The 14,240-nt window shown below is 39.9% G+C and overlaps 1 pseudogene; it reads right to left on the minus strand.

Moving 5' to 3' along the window:
- Nucleotides 1–11,058: 11,058 nt before the first annotated feature.
- LOC134389673 (spermatogenesis-associated serine-rich protein 2-like) lies at nucleotides 11,059–12,763 on the minus strand (annotated as a pseudogene).
- Between the last annotated feature and the right edge of the window lie 1,477 nt (nucleotides 12,764–14,240).

The raw sequence follows: 14,240 nt of genomic DNA on the forward strand, positions 1-14,240 counted from the left end.
GGCCCTTCCATCTGATCCCTTCTGGATGCTGGATAATCTCAGATGCCTTCTGACCTCTTTTGTAGGAAGGAGAGGGTTGCTTCCAGAGAGATACCATATGAATGTGAGCAGTTTGGGAAAGACTTTAGTTGGGTCTCACATCTTCTGAGGCGTAAGAAAATCCATGGTAGATAAAAAACATTCAAATGTGAGAGGTCTGAGAAGGTCTTGATTTGGAGTTCAAGCCTTTAAGCCCATCAAAGAGTCCACACTGGAGAAAAGCCATACACATATGGAGAGTGTGGGAAGGGTTTCAAATGGAGCCACACTTTTTAATGGAACCAGAGGGTCCACAAAGGAGAGAAACTATGAAAGTGTGAGAAGTGTGGTAAGTACTTCAGGCTGGCCTCAAATATTTCACTTCGTGTCCATACTGGAGAGAAACTATAAATGTGATGTGTGGTAAATTCTTCACTCAGTCTATACAATGGTGGTCTCATCAGAACATTCACTCAGCAGAGAAACCTAACAAATATGAGACATATGGTAAGAATTTTGGGTTGAGAAAATATTTTATGAGTCATCACAGAATTCATGCCAGTGCTAAAGTTATTTTGTTTTTTTTTTTAAGTTTATTAATATTATTTTTTTACATTCTAAGATGTTGTGGAGGAGTTGGGGGGAGGGGGAAATGGGAAGGGAGAAGGAAATAGGGTGGGAGAATGAGGAAGGAGGGGGGCATGGTTGAAGCCCATAGCACCCCCCTCATTCCTGCAGGGGAGACCAGGGGCCTTCCACTGGTGGCTCAGTCATTGCTGGGCTGGATGCAGATGTCAGGGGGGTGTGGCAAAGGCCCTCAGCCCCCCACCGCTCTGGCTGTAGAGCCCGGGACATTTCTTGTGGTGACTTGGTGATCATTGTTGGGCTGATTGCAGGTGTTGGGGGGGCATGACTGAAGCCCAAGGCCCTCTTCCCTCCCTGGTTTGGGAGCTCAGGGGACTTCTGGTCCTAAGTTTTATAGGTGTCCTTTGGTGATATGAGACCTTTACTAGTTAATATCAAACTTTGTCTCTGGTTGTGGGTACTTTGTTTTTTCTTTCAGTTCCGTGTTGGATTATTTGCTGTTCCCACCACTTAAACTCTACACTGGAACTAATTTTTTGTCCTTTGCTTACTTCTAAAATGGGAGAACTTCCTGTGGGGACCAGCATTTGATCCCTGTGGTTGAGCTAAATTGCTGCTTTACTGCTGATTCTCTGGGGAAGGCTTTTTGTGGAGCTCAGGTTTTAATTGTTGACCTTGTAAGTACTTCCAGGTCTTATGAGTCCCAGTACACCTGGGTTGTGTGGAAACTCTGGCCTGGGCCTGAGACTTTTCAGCAAACTCTAGCCCCCGCAGTTCTATATTCCAGACCAGTCTCCACTGAGTGGTCCTGCACTGATTGGAGGGTAAATCAGCTGTCCATGCTATGCCCCAGTGTTCCCCCCATGGGCCCATATCCCCCACCACCTGCACTGCAAACACTTCCCATGGGACAGGCCATGCACTGGTCCCTCGCATTGACTTACTGGTCTCTGAGTAGCTCCTTTTTTTCAGTTGTTGTAGTTCCTCACTCCTGTGTGGGTCCACGGGAACCCTGTTAGTGGTCTTGCTGGCCTGGGACCACCAAGGCCCTCTTCTCCCCTGCCACCTCCAAGCAAATTCATATGAAGGGCATAGCTATGGCTTTTGCCAGCTTTTGTTCCATGCATTCACCAGCTCCAGCCTTGAAGTGATTGGGGCTCAAAACAGCTGGAGCATTCCTTTCTTTCTCTCATCATAGCCTCTCCGGCCTTCATGAACTCCATAGGTCCCTCCTCCTCTTCCCCTGAGCTCTAGTGGCCCCAGCTTGGCTGTCATTGCTTTTTAATATTTGTAAATTGGTTGATTCATGGAAGAGAGTGATGCTGGGTACCATCTTGACTGGAAACCTATCACACAAATGCTTTAACCAACTAAGCCACAGCACCTGGTGCTGCCTGAGTGAAAGTTCAGAATCTTAACCATTTAATTAACAGTTGGGAATGTCCTTTCACAAGTCTTTTAGTGGATCCAAAGCAGGCAGTTTGAGTTTTTAAAGAAAGATAGCTGTTTGAGACAAGATCTTTTGAAGAATAAAAAATTTGTTTTTGAACATAGCCAAGACTGCCCAGGCTGAAGAGCCTGCCAGTGCCAGCACTGCAGCCCCAGTAGGAGCCCTGCTGTACTCCTCCTGCCTGGTTTGTAGTTCTTTCTTTGTGCTGAAGTGCACAGAACAGAGGCCAGGCCACTGCCACAATAACCTGCTCACTTTCCTTCCTCCACCACTCACAGTCGCTTTGGTTAGGATATCTAGCAATCCCTTGGGCATTTTGAGGGCATTCCCCTACTCACACATCAGTCCAAAGCATCAGTGAAACTAGCCAGGACCCTACCTCCCCTCACATGGAGACCACTGGGCAGCCTGGGATTCCCCCGAGAAAAAAAAATGAATAATGGGATTCTCCCCCCTCCCCTGGAGACAATAAACCTAGCCAGGTCTTTCTATGTGGAAGTCACTGGTCATTCTGGGCTTTCCCCCTAGCACAGTCCCTTCATCCAAGCCTGTGTCATTCCTCAGCTCCCTGCCTGGCTCATCAACTGTCCTACTGTAAGCTAACAGTATAGTGCCCACCAAACTGAGATGGTATCATCAGACAAAAAAAGGAAGCAGGCAACTCCATACATTTTATGAGGAATTTATTATTATCATTATTACTACTACTATTCTTGATGAATTACTTACAGGGAGAAGATAGGGCGAACTGTCAATCCAGGTGCTGCACAGTTACTTTCTCTGCAACTACAGGGGCAGGGGAGAGGGATTTGAAGTTTATAAGGGACTTAAAGACAAAAGTGGAGCTATGCTAAAGAAAGAAAGGTTCAGAAGTGTGAGATTACCAGGTGCCCTGCAGCCACCTGTTGCTTATCCTTGGGGTTGCTAGAGTCACTCCCCTTATCTAACACAATTATAGCATTCTGTCCCTTTCCATTTCTTGGTTGCTAAGCAACCTGTACAGGGGAAAGATTGTAACTATTGAAGCCAGAGCTCTGAAGGCCATGAGGATTGAATGAGTTCTGACCAGCATTTCTACACGTTTTCTCCCTTTTCAATAGATTTTATTTTTTTTAGAACTGTTTTAGTTTTACAGCAAAATTGAGCAGAATGTACAGAGAGTTCCCATATACGTCCTGTCCCAATACATGCACAGTCTTCCCCACCATTAACACCTGACCCAGAATGGTCCATTTATTATAAAACAATTATTTTTTTCTTTCATAGGTGAGATTTAATTGGTTGTGTTGAGGATCAGTACACAGACATTTCAATTTGTACACAATTCTTAATGAAGATACCAAAAATCTAAAAAGCCACATATTGTGATTCTTTTTAAACAGTTATTCCAGTGACTTTCCAACTTAAATTTGTAGACAAATTTTCCTAAAGAGAATATCAAGTACCAATATCTTCAAAGTTGATGGGCTGTTACGTAAGTCCCACCAATTCACAGTTTAATATTATATACACTACCTACTCAAATTTTCAATCTTTCAAGCACATTAATGAAATTATTAGGAAAAGTGGACTACCATGACCAAAGATATTACAAAGTACAAACAATTCTGACAGGGAGAGCATCAAGTCATGGTTTTCTTCAGGAAACAATTCTACTTAAAAACAATATGGGTATAGAAGTAATTTTAAATGTTCAATGCATATTAAATGCACAACTGTGACTCCAAATTGCCATTGTGTTATAGGATATAAAAACTCCCTCCCCATCTACGGAATATTAAGCTGACACCCAAGACAGTCAATCCTCCCATAATTCAATATCCCACTATTTTCTGGTTGTAACAAAAAATAGACAACCAGTGAATGATTTCACCTCTTAAGAAAAAGCATTTCCACATAAAAAGTGGGAAGAGGTGGATTATCTCCTTCTTAAAAATGTTTCTAGAACTACTAAAATACTTGTGTTTGCAAAGTAGTTTATAAAAATATTCCTCTGGATTGTACAAGAAGGGCGACAGGGACCGCCAATACTTGATATATGATATTAATCAAACGTGGCTTCTTCTCTCCTGCTTCATGAAAGGCTGGACTCTCCTCTTCATTTTTAGTTTCTCCTTTTTCTGCAGGTAAATCTTCTTTAGTTTCTTAGTCATTTCAGCCTGTTTCCCTTTGCTCCCCTTTTCCCTTTTGTTTGTGCTTTTTTGTATGAAGATTTATCCTTTCCTGCTGTCTTTTTAGGTTTCATTTCCACTTCTTCAGGAGCAGGCTTAGCTGACAACCTCGTTGATCTCTTGACTCTTCTGTCATCACCCTTTCGGCTGAGCATCTTGGTGGCAGGGAGAGTGCCTGCTGGCCCTGAGCACCGAGAGCCTTTGCAAAGTTTGGCTGCCTGGCTGCTGCCATTCCTCCCACCACTGAAGCTGCGGGGACCAGGGCAGGTGAGAGAACCGAATGGAACCATATTGACACAGAACACTTTTATTTTCAGCAAAAAAATGAAGTTCTACTTGGCATGATAAAAATTTTTAGGTACGTATTTGTTGTGTTCAGACCACAGAGAATGGTTTCATATAGATTTTGAGTACACAAACACAGAAATGAATTATTTTAAAATATAGTATTTACAATCTTTGTGGGGTTTCAGCTATGGTTATGCATTTTTCTTGTTCTTCCTAGGTATAGAGTTCACTAGAAGATAGAATGCATCTTCATTGAAGTGGGTTGAAAATCCTCTGAAACCTAGCTTGCTTTTTAATGTCTAAATTTAATGTCTAAATTTCTATGAAATATTGCCACCATCCTCATGTGCTTAAGGAAAACAGGTATATTTGCATAACAGGGAGACTATTTGCATTTGAAACTACATTCATTTCATTCAAATATATCCTCTCTCATTTTCTACTTGAAAATTCTCCACATCTCATAATAATCCAAATGTTAACACTGAAGAATAAGTTTTAGCTTTTAAAATATTTTTTTGTAGGGTTGTCAAAAACATATGCAGTTTGTGTAACTCACCCTGATGTAGAGGCGTAGTAATAGTAAGGATTATGTAGATCCTGTTTAATGCATGCCTGTTGTAGCAAAGAAGGGGAGGTCTTTCAGTCACTATTTTTATGGCAGGAAGATGATGTTTCTCCCTGCAAGATCTTTTTAGCATGTCTTTTGTTACATTATATTTCTCCAACTTTTAAATTTCAGAATGCACATTATTCTTGATATGTTTCCAAATGAGAAACAAATATGTTTCTCAATAATAAATAGTTCAGAGAAGCCTAGTGGCCACCTCTTTGCAATAACATGAAGGTAGAGACAAACTGACCCTTCGAATTTCATAAAGTCTTATGCCTTCGGGAATGCCTTATGGAAAGTTCTCACAGAGATGATCATGTTCTCATCTCTTAATTGTTTTTCTTTTCAGGAGACAGATATCAAAAATGAGATGGAGATGCTTCAAAAAAATGACTAAGGTGATCTTTACATAAAGAGCTTTCTTTCTGACAAATCTAGGGACAAGCTGCAAGTACATTAAACAGAAATAAGACTAATAAATCCTGAAGGAATTAGTTCCTGGTTCTTAAAGCAAGGGACTCTGCTGTCACATAGATGTAGGAATATGTGTTCAGGTTTCTGAAGGGGATGTCTATGTCACAAATCTACAAGGAGTAGTTCTAATAATAAAGAAAATCAAGATTTGTCAACACGGAGAGCCCAAGATTCTTGTAGGAAACTTACATAAATAAAGGTTAGCGAATTTCCAGAAAAACGTTTCATGTAAATGTGATAAGTGTCTTCAGCTTTAGTGGGATTTCACATCACCGTGATAATCAAGTAGTATACAAAAGAGAGAAAGCTTATTATAGCCATAGTGACACTGGGAAAGATATTACTTAACCATCAGATCATTTTCTCAGAAAACCTGTACATGTAATGAGTGTGGACAAGGATTTGGTGATGACTCTAAACTTGAACTTCATCACCATTTAGATTTTGTAGAGAAGCCCCATAAATATAGGAAAATATACTGGGCTTTGGTTTAGCTCAGTTTCTCCCATTTTAAGAGTTCCCATCCTCAAGCCCATCATGTTGTCAACACTGGAGAGAAGCCTTAGAAATGTGATGCACCTTCAGATGGATTAAAGTCTTCATGTATAGGAAAGGGTCCCTGATAGCAGAGCATCTTTTAAAAGTAAAGAATATGGTTAGCATTTTTCAAAATTCAGAATCTTTATTTTAACCAGAAAAACTAAGCAGAAGGATGCTCTATCAAATTATCTGTTTTTAGTACTTCTGCTTGTATTATATTTGTCTTTATACCAATACAATTCTAAAATATAATTTTTAATTTTTTGTGAAGGAAGAGGTCCATGAAGACAAAAGTGCCTAGGAACTATGAGAGTCATAATGCAGCCCTGTTATTATCTCATTGACCTTGAGAAGATCCCCATGAATGGAACAGCTATTAGAAACACTCAGTTCATCAAAAATTAAAGTTAAATTGCACTCATGTAAAGAATCCTGGAAGTGCAGCCTTAACAAAATTTTTCAGGGACACAACATTTAATTAAATATAGGAAACAACACAATATTACAATCACAATAACAGAAATGTGGATTTAAAACTTATTACAATCATTTCAACAATTTTGTTCAGGCTCTGATCCAAGAAAATATAAAATAAAGTTCTTATTATTTGGTTCTGCATCTAAACCATCTGGAATGGACAGAATGTTTTACTTTCTTTGTGTTTTGTGTGACAATACATACAAAATGAAAAATGTTTTAGCTAATTAAAGTTTCTATAACATGAGTGTTACATGATTTAATTTTTTGGACCTCACTTAAAGTATTAAGATCATGGGGCCAAACCCGTGGCTCACTCGGGAGAGAGCGGCGCTGGGAGCGCCGAGGCCGCGGGTTTGGATCCTATATAGGGATGGCCGGTGCGCTCACTGGCTGAGTGAGGTGCTGGCGATACCACGCCAAGGGTTGCGATCCCTTTACTGGTCACACACACACACAAAAAGAAGTATTAAGATCATGGCCTACTGTAACTCATTGTAAGAGTCAGTAAAATTAATAATTAAAAAATTCCTTAATAATTCAGGCACTGATAATAATCAGTTTTTTGGCTTTTTTTTTTTTTTTTGACTGGTAAGGGGATTGCAACCCTCAGCACCGTGTGGTCTGCACCACGCTCAGCCAGTGAGCGCACCAGCCATCCCTATATAGGATCCGAACCCGGGGCCTTGGCGCTACCAGTGCCGCACTCTCCTGAGTGAGCCACGGGGGCCGGCCCAATAATAATCAGTTTTTTATCTTTTTGTTTGAAATAATTAAAAATTCACAGAAAATTACAGCGAAGTCCCATGTACTTTTAACCCACTTTCCTCTAATAGTCACATCTGACATAATTTTAGTAAAATATCAAACCCAGAAATTTGATATCGGTACAATGTTTGTGTGTATCATTTTATTTATTTTATCATGTGTAGATGTGTATAATTACCATTGCAATCAAGACACAAGACTCTGTTATGATACCACTTCCTTCAGAGTCAAACTCAACCTCTGTTCTCACCGTCCATAACCCCTGGCAATTAGTAATCTGCTGTTTATCTCTACAGTGTTGTCATTTCAAGAATGTCATACTGATGGAATTACATATTATGTAACTTTTTTGAGACTGGCATTTCCAGTCAGCATAATATCCTTTAACAAATCCATGTGTGTATTAGTAGTCTGCTCTTTTTTATTGTTGAGTAGTATTTCATGGTATGTATGTATCACAGTTTGTTGAAGCATTCACCTATTGAGGAACATTTTGGTACTTTCCAGTTTGGGATTCTTAGCAAAAAAAATGAAAAGAACAATTGTGTACAGGTTTTTGTGCAGGTATAAAATTTCTCTTCTCTGGGATAAATGCCCAGGAGCACAATTGTTGGGCCATATGATTAGTATATGTATTTAAAGAAATGTCTATACTTTTTTCTTGAATGGGTACACCATTTTGCATTGCCAACGGTAAGGTATGAGAAAACTGGAGAAAAATAGGCATCCTCACCAGCGTTTGTTAGTGCCACTATTTTTTAATTTAACTGTTCTAAAGTTGTGTAGTGATTCTCATTGTGATCTTAATTTGTGTTTTTCTTATGGCTAATGATGTCGAACATCTGTTCATGTGCTTATGTGCCATCCATATATACTCTTGAGCAAATTTTTTCATATCTTTTCCCCATTTTTTTATTAATTCTTTTTTTAATTGTTGAATTGTTTGAGTTCTTTATAGATTCTAGATATAAGTTTCTTGTAAAATATGAGAAAACTCTTGGCCTGTAGCTAATATTCTATCCTTCTAAGAGAGTTTTTCATGAAGCAAAAGGTTTTAATTTTGATAAATTCCAATTTATTGATTCCTTTTTTATGGATATTGCTTTTGCCATTATATCTAAGAACTCTTAACAAAGCCCTAGTCCTGAAGACTTTTTCCAATATTATCTTCCAAAATTTTTACGGTTTAAATTCTATGTGAAAATATGTGATCCAATTCGATTTAATTTTTGTAGTAAGGGTGAGGTTTAATTGCAGGTTTTCTTTTGTTTTTGTTTCCATATGGATGTTCAATTTGTCCAGTATTGACTTTAAAAAACACTATCCTTTCTCTATTGGAATTGCTTTTATGTCATTGTCAAAACTGAGTTCACTATATTGTTGTGGGGTCATTTCTGGGTTGTCCTGTTTTATAGACCTATGTGTGTATCCCTAGGACAGTAACATACAGTCTTGGTTACTGTAGACATAGAATAGCTCTACACTGATAGAATAACTCCTCCCACTTCAGTCTTTTTTTTTCCCCAAAATATTTTAGCTCTTCTGGTTTCTTTGCCTTTCTATACGAATTTTAGAATAATCTTATCTATAGCTATAAAAATCGTGCTGGGATTTTTATAGTAATTATGTTAAACCTGTATAGCAATTTGGGGAGAACTGACATCTTTACTATGCTCAGTCTTGCAACCCATGAACACAGACTATCTTCATTTGTTTAAATTTTCTTTTATTTCTTTCATCAGCATGTTGTTGTTTTCAGCTTACAACTCCTGTACATCTTTTGTCAGATTTACACCTAGGTATTTCATTTATTTTGGTTTCCATGTGTTTATGGCTAATATATAGAATATTGATCATGTATCCTGTGATCTTGCTGAATTCACTTACTACCTGTAGGAGCTCATGTATTGGAAGACTTCACATTGTTAAGAAGACAATACTACCTAGAGCAATCTATAATTCCTATCAAAACCCCAACAGCCATTTTTGCAGAAATGGAAAAGCCAATACTCAAATTCCTGTGTAACTGCATGGCCCCAAATAGAGAAAACAATCTTGAAAAAAATTACCAAATGGAGGACTCATGCACTACCTAATTTCAGAACTTATTACCAAGCTACAGTCATCAAAACAGTGTTGTTACTGACATACGAATAGACATATAGATAAATGGAATAGAATTGAGAGTCCACAAAGAAATCCATACATGGAAGGCCACTTGATTTCTAACAGGGATGGCAAGATCATTTAATGGGGAAAATATATGAGGTGGGGCAGAACAGGGACACGTCCCAGGGAGGCTGCTCATAAATATTCAGAGTGGATCAGTCAAAGTTAAGAGTGACTGGAAACTTCAGAAACTCAGGGATACGTGACAGGAAGCTGATACTACCTCATTAGGCCTTAATTACCTCGGATCCTCCCCACAGCCAAATATTCCACCCCTTAGTTAGCATAAACACCCCCATCCAAGAACAGCATATAAACCCTCCCCCTAAGAATCCAGCGCATTTCTTTGCCCTGTACCTTTACTTTATAATAAAGCCCTGTTGTATTCTGTTTCTCAGTCCCTCTCTTCCTTTCCTTTCACAGGTCCCGTGAAAGATTTTTTCTTTCTAGGATAAATCAATAACCTGCAACTGCTGTCTAGTAACAAAATTTACAAGCCAGCCAGGAGATAAGGAAACTCTGGGTCAGGCACCAGAGGAGACCTCAGCTGCAAGAGGCAGTGGCCACTGGGACTATTTTGCTCCCATGTCTCTGCTGCTGGTAAGTCTCTCTTGGGGCCCCCAGCCCAAATTCTGACAAAAATGAAAAATAAAAATGCTTTATTTTCTTTTACTCTCTCCCTCTTACCCCCCCCTTAAAGTAACTGCCAGAAAATGTGGTTAGAATTTGGCACCCTCACTGCCACCACGGTCGCCATGGATTGTCATGGATTGTCGCATGTCCCCAGGCATTCTGTCAGCTCCTCCGCAGCCTGCCACTGCGCATCCAGCTTCATCCCCAGCCAAGGCTGAGTCGCAGTGGAGTGCACCATGGGGTCATTGCCTAATGTCTTAGGAACATTTTGTTATGTTTGTTTATTTCTGAGTTCAATGAACCTGAAGCAGTTATTTTGCAATTCTTTGGGTGTCTGCGAATGCAGTTTTCTTTTAGGCCCCCATTTCTCTCTGTATTTTTAAGAAACTTTTGTTTAAACTTTAATTAAAAGCATTTTCCATTGACTTCCCTAGACTGGTTTTCAGTCTAAGGTAACAGGAAACAAGGCTTTGGGCCTTTTAAAGAAATTGCAGGGTAAGCTATGGTGCCAAGCAGGAAACTGAACCCTGATTCAAGTGTCAAATCTCAGGCATGTTCTGGGGTTGAGGCAGATTCTCAAATGTTTCCTAGAATTCTCTACCTTTCATCAATTAAATTTTCCCTTCTCTAGCTAATCCAGTATACAAGCCCCTCATTGCCTCTCCTGGTCATACTGTTGCTTGGAGGGAACTCGTCTGTTCCCTGGCAATTCCTCCCAGTGAGGCTGGTAGGTCTGGCCACTGGAGTTTGCTATGGCTGCAGGAGTCTGTCCTCTGGCAGAGTTTTCTTCTTAGCACTTGTAAGGTGGGAGCAGAGGCACAGGTGGAAAAGGAAGCAACAGAGGCATCACTCGGGCTGCTCAGGGATATAACTCAGCTACATCAGGATCTGGTTGAATAGCTGTTCTTTGGATGGGAGACTTGTCCAAATGAATCAACACTCTTCTTTAGGGTTTCTACATCACAGGTTAACTGGGCTACTTTTCCCAGATCCTCATCATATTTACATTCACTAACAAAGTGCTTGATATCAGCTATGAGCTCAACCATGAGCTCAACCAATTGCTCCTCTAACATTCGAACAGCCACATCAGTCATCTTCTTTAGAAGTTTGGCTTTCTTTTGTTGGCTGAGCAAAATTTCCATTGCTTCAGCTTTCACCTTGTCCATTTCGGTAAGCAGTGCCACTTCATGATCTTTTAAACAGGTCTGCAATTCAGCAAAAACTTGTTTCATTTTCTTAATGGAAGCATCCACCTCTTCTTTAATTACAACTCAATACTATGCAAGAGACACTATGCAGTGCTGGAGGTCTTTTGCAGGTTTTTCAATAATGGAACCTAGCTTTTTACTGGTGAAGGAGAGTGGAACATCTTCCATCCCCAGATTTGAAAATCGAGGTCCTGTGGTAGTGTAGAGGATTCATAAAGCAAATGTGCTTCACAGGGCCTGGTGTTCCAAAGCCTTGCAGTTTCAAATATTGACCTTGCAAAAGACAGGAAAATTTCCCCAGGCTATTGGGTTTCTGTTGCAAGGTAAGAATCGTAACACAGCAAGGTTGCTGGCTCAAAGACAGACAGGTTATTAATTGATATGTAAAGTTACTGAAAAGCTGCTGGAGAGAAAAGGAATGTTTGATGCCAGATCAAGCTTTTGTTAGTGGATCAACTTAATTGCATTTTACCAGCTTCTATTGTTAAAACTTGTTAAACTGTACTTAGCAAAACCCCACCTATGTCTCTTTCTGTAACTTCTTGGTCTGGAGGATAAATGCAGGAAGAGAACTCCAATTTGTGGTTAATTTCCCAAATGGAAGAAATGCCTCATGCTTGAGGAAGTTCTGGGATATTAACCCCTTTCTGGGGCTTCTCACTGCTCAAAAGAGATGGGTTTGAGTAATCTTTGGTGGCTCTGTCACCAGGGGAAAATGGGTGACAAATCCGTGGGAGGCAAAGCAACGTGGTAGGTCTTGAGAGAGATTTGGTAGCATTCCTGAATTGTTAAAAATTCTGAACAGAGTGCATAGTCAAAGACTTGGACTCAAAATCAGAGACACCATTCTCTAGCATGGATCCTGTTCTATCCAACAGGATCCTCCAGTTCTCTGGCATCAGTTGAAAGTGTCTCCAGACTTTCACTGAGTGAGTGCCCAGACTCATTAGCATCAATGCACCATTCACATGGTAAACATTAATACCACCATTCTCTGAGGAAGGAGCAGACTGCTCCTCTTGAATGGAAACCAATTTACTGGAATATGGGATACTCTTTCTTGCTCTGCAGCAGGTTTTGTTTTGCTTTTCTTCTTTTTGTTCTTTTTCTTGCCTGATATTTTCCATACTTCGAGTACTTCACTGGCACTACCTTCCATGAATGCTTGTACTCTTTTGGCCACACTGTTATCAAAATGCTGCAAAACCAGGATGATTTCATTGTTGCTCTTATCGGAAACTATTGCATGCACTACATTTGCCTTCTGTTTCATGTTCTCTAAAGCTCCTTCCTGGGCTAATATAGTATTAGACTGCAAATCAAAAATGAATCCTGGTGAATCCTTCTGGCTTTATTTCCTAGACATGGCAGTTTCTTTGATCTCAAAAAAAAAAGAAGTATCTGTATTAGTCCGTTTTGTGTTGCTATAACAGAATTACCTGAGACTGGGTAATTTATAAAGAACAGAGGTTTATTTGGCTTACAATTCTGGGACAGCCGCATCTGGCCTGAGGCTGCTTCTACTCACAGCGAAAAGTGGCAGACAGCTGGCAGGTACAAGCTGATCACACGGTGAGAGGAAGCAAGAGAGAGAAAGAGAGAGAAGCTGCCAGGGTCCTTTAAACCATCAGCTCTCACAGGAACTAATAGAGCAAGATCTCACTCAGGACCCCCACCCCCCAGAGAGAGCATTAATTCATTCATGAGGGATCCGCCCCCATGACTCAAACAGCTTGCAGCACTGCCACATTGGGATTCAGATTCCCACAAGAGTTTTGGTGGAGACAACACATCCAAACTCCATAGTATCCTTTTGCCTTGTCTGGATTCTGGGTGTAGGTATCTTTGATTTAAAAGTGGGCAACAGAAGTCTGTAGCTGGAAGTGATAAACACACAATCCTGGCTGTTCAAAATTCTGCTTACTAGCTGTTCATCTCCTTTTCTTCTCTTGCATCAATTTCTTGACAGGAAGTCTCATGGCAGACATTCATGTCTCTTTTTCCAGAGAGATTCTAACTCAAAGCAAGATAATTTTGGTGATCGGTCCTTTCCTGCTTCATTAACCACAGGTAAATACCTAGCTCGGATGCCTCCTCCAGTCGCCACATACTCCCAGTTCCAGGATCTGCATCCCAAATGCTCTGGAGTCTGAGGAGAGGAAAAGCAATCCTCCACCTCCTTCCCCTCCTCTTCTCGAGCCACTGTCTGGATTTTTACTTCTCCCCAAAGAAACTATTTAGTCCTTACAAAATCCTATGGTGGAGTTCTATGATTTTATTTGATCTTGGTGTCTATTTCTTTAAAAAACTCCTTTCTGTTTCTCCTCTGACACACTCAAACTCCTTCTTGAAAAGGCTTTCCTTCATTCTCTGTGCTTTGCAATGTAAATTTGTTATCTTGGTTTGGCTAAAACTCAGTGCGGGCTCTATCACATGGAGCAGATAAGCTTTAACTTGCTTCATTTACAGAGACACGATTTATCTTTAATTTTTAATTTTATTTTATCTATATATAATGTAGTTGATTTTCATGTCCCTTTACCGATTCCTCATCCCCCCTTCCTCTCCCAACTTCCACCCATCAACATATCTCTTCACTTGTCTCAACAAGTTCAAGGAATTGTGATTGTTGCAGAGACACGATTTAATACAACTATTCTTTTTAAACTAGTGATCGTATTATTTTATATATCTCATTATTGACACGTTGAACAAAAGCTATAAGATCCTCACTTGTTTCTTTTTTTATGTATATGTGTATACATATGTAAGCTGTGTGTTATGTCTACAGGTTCATGTCTAAACATGTGTTTGTGTGTTGTGTACATGGTACCAAATTGGCT

Source organism: Cynocephalus volans, chromosome 10 (genome assembly GCF_027409185.1).
Source record: "Cynocephalus volans isolate mCynVol1 chromosome 10, mCynVol1.pri, whole genome shotgun sequence".
In the NCBI taxonomy this organism is placed as follows: Eukaryota; Metazoa; Chordata; class Mammalia; order Dermoptera; family Cynocephalidae; genus Cynocephalus; species Cynocephalus volans.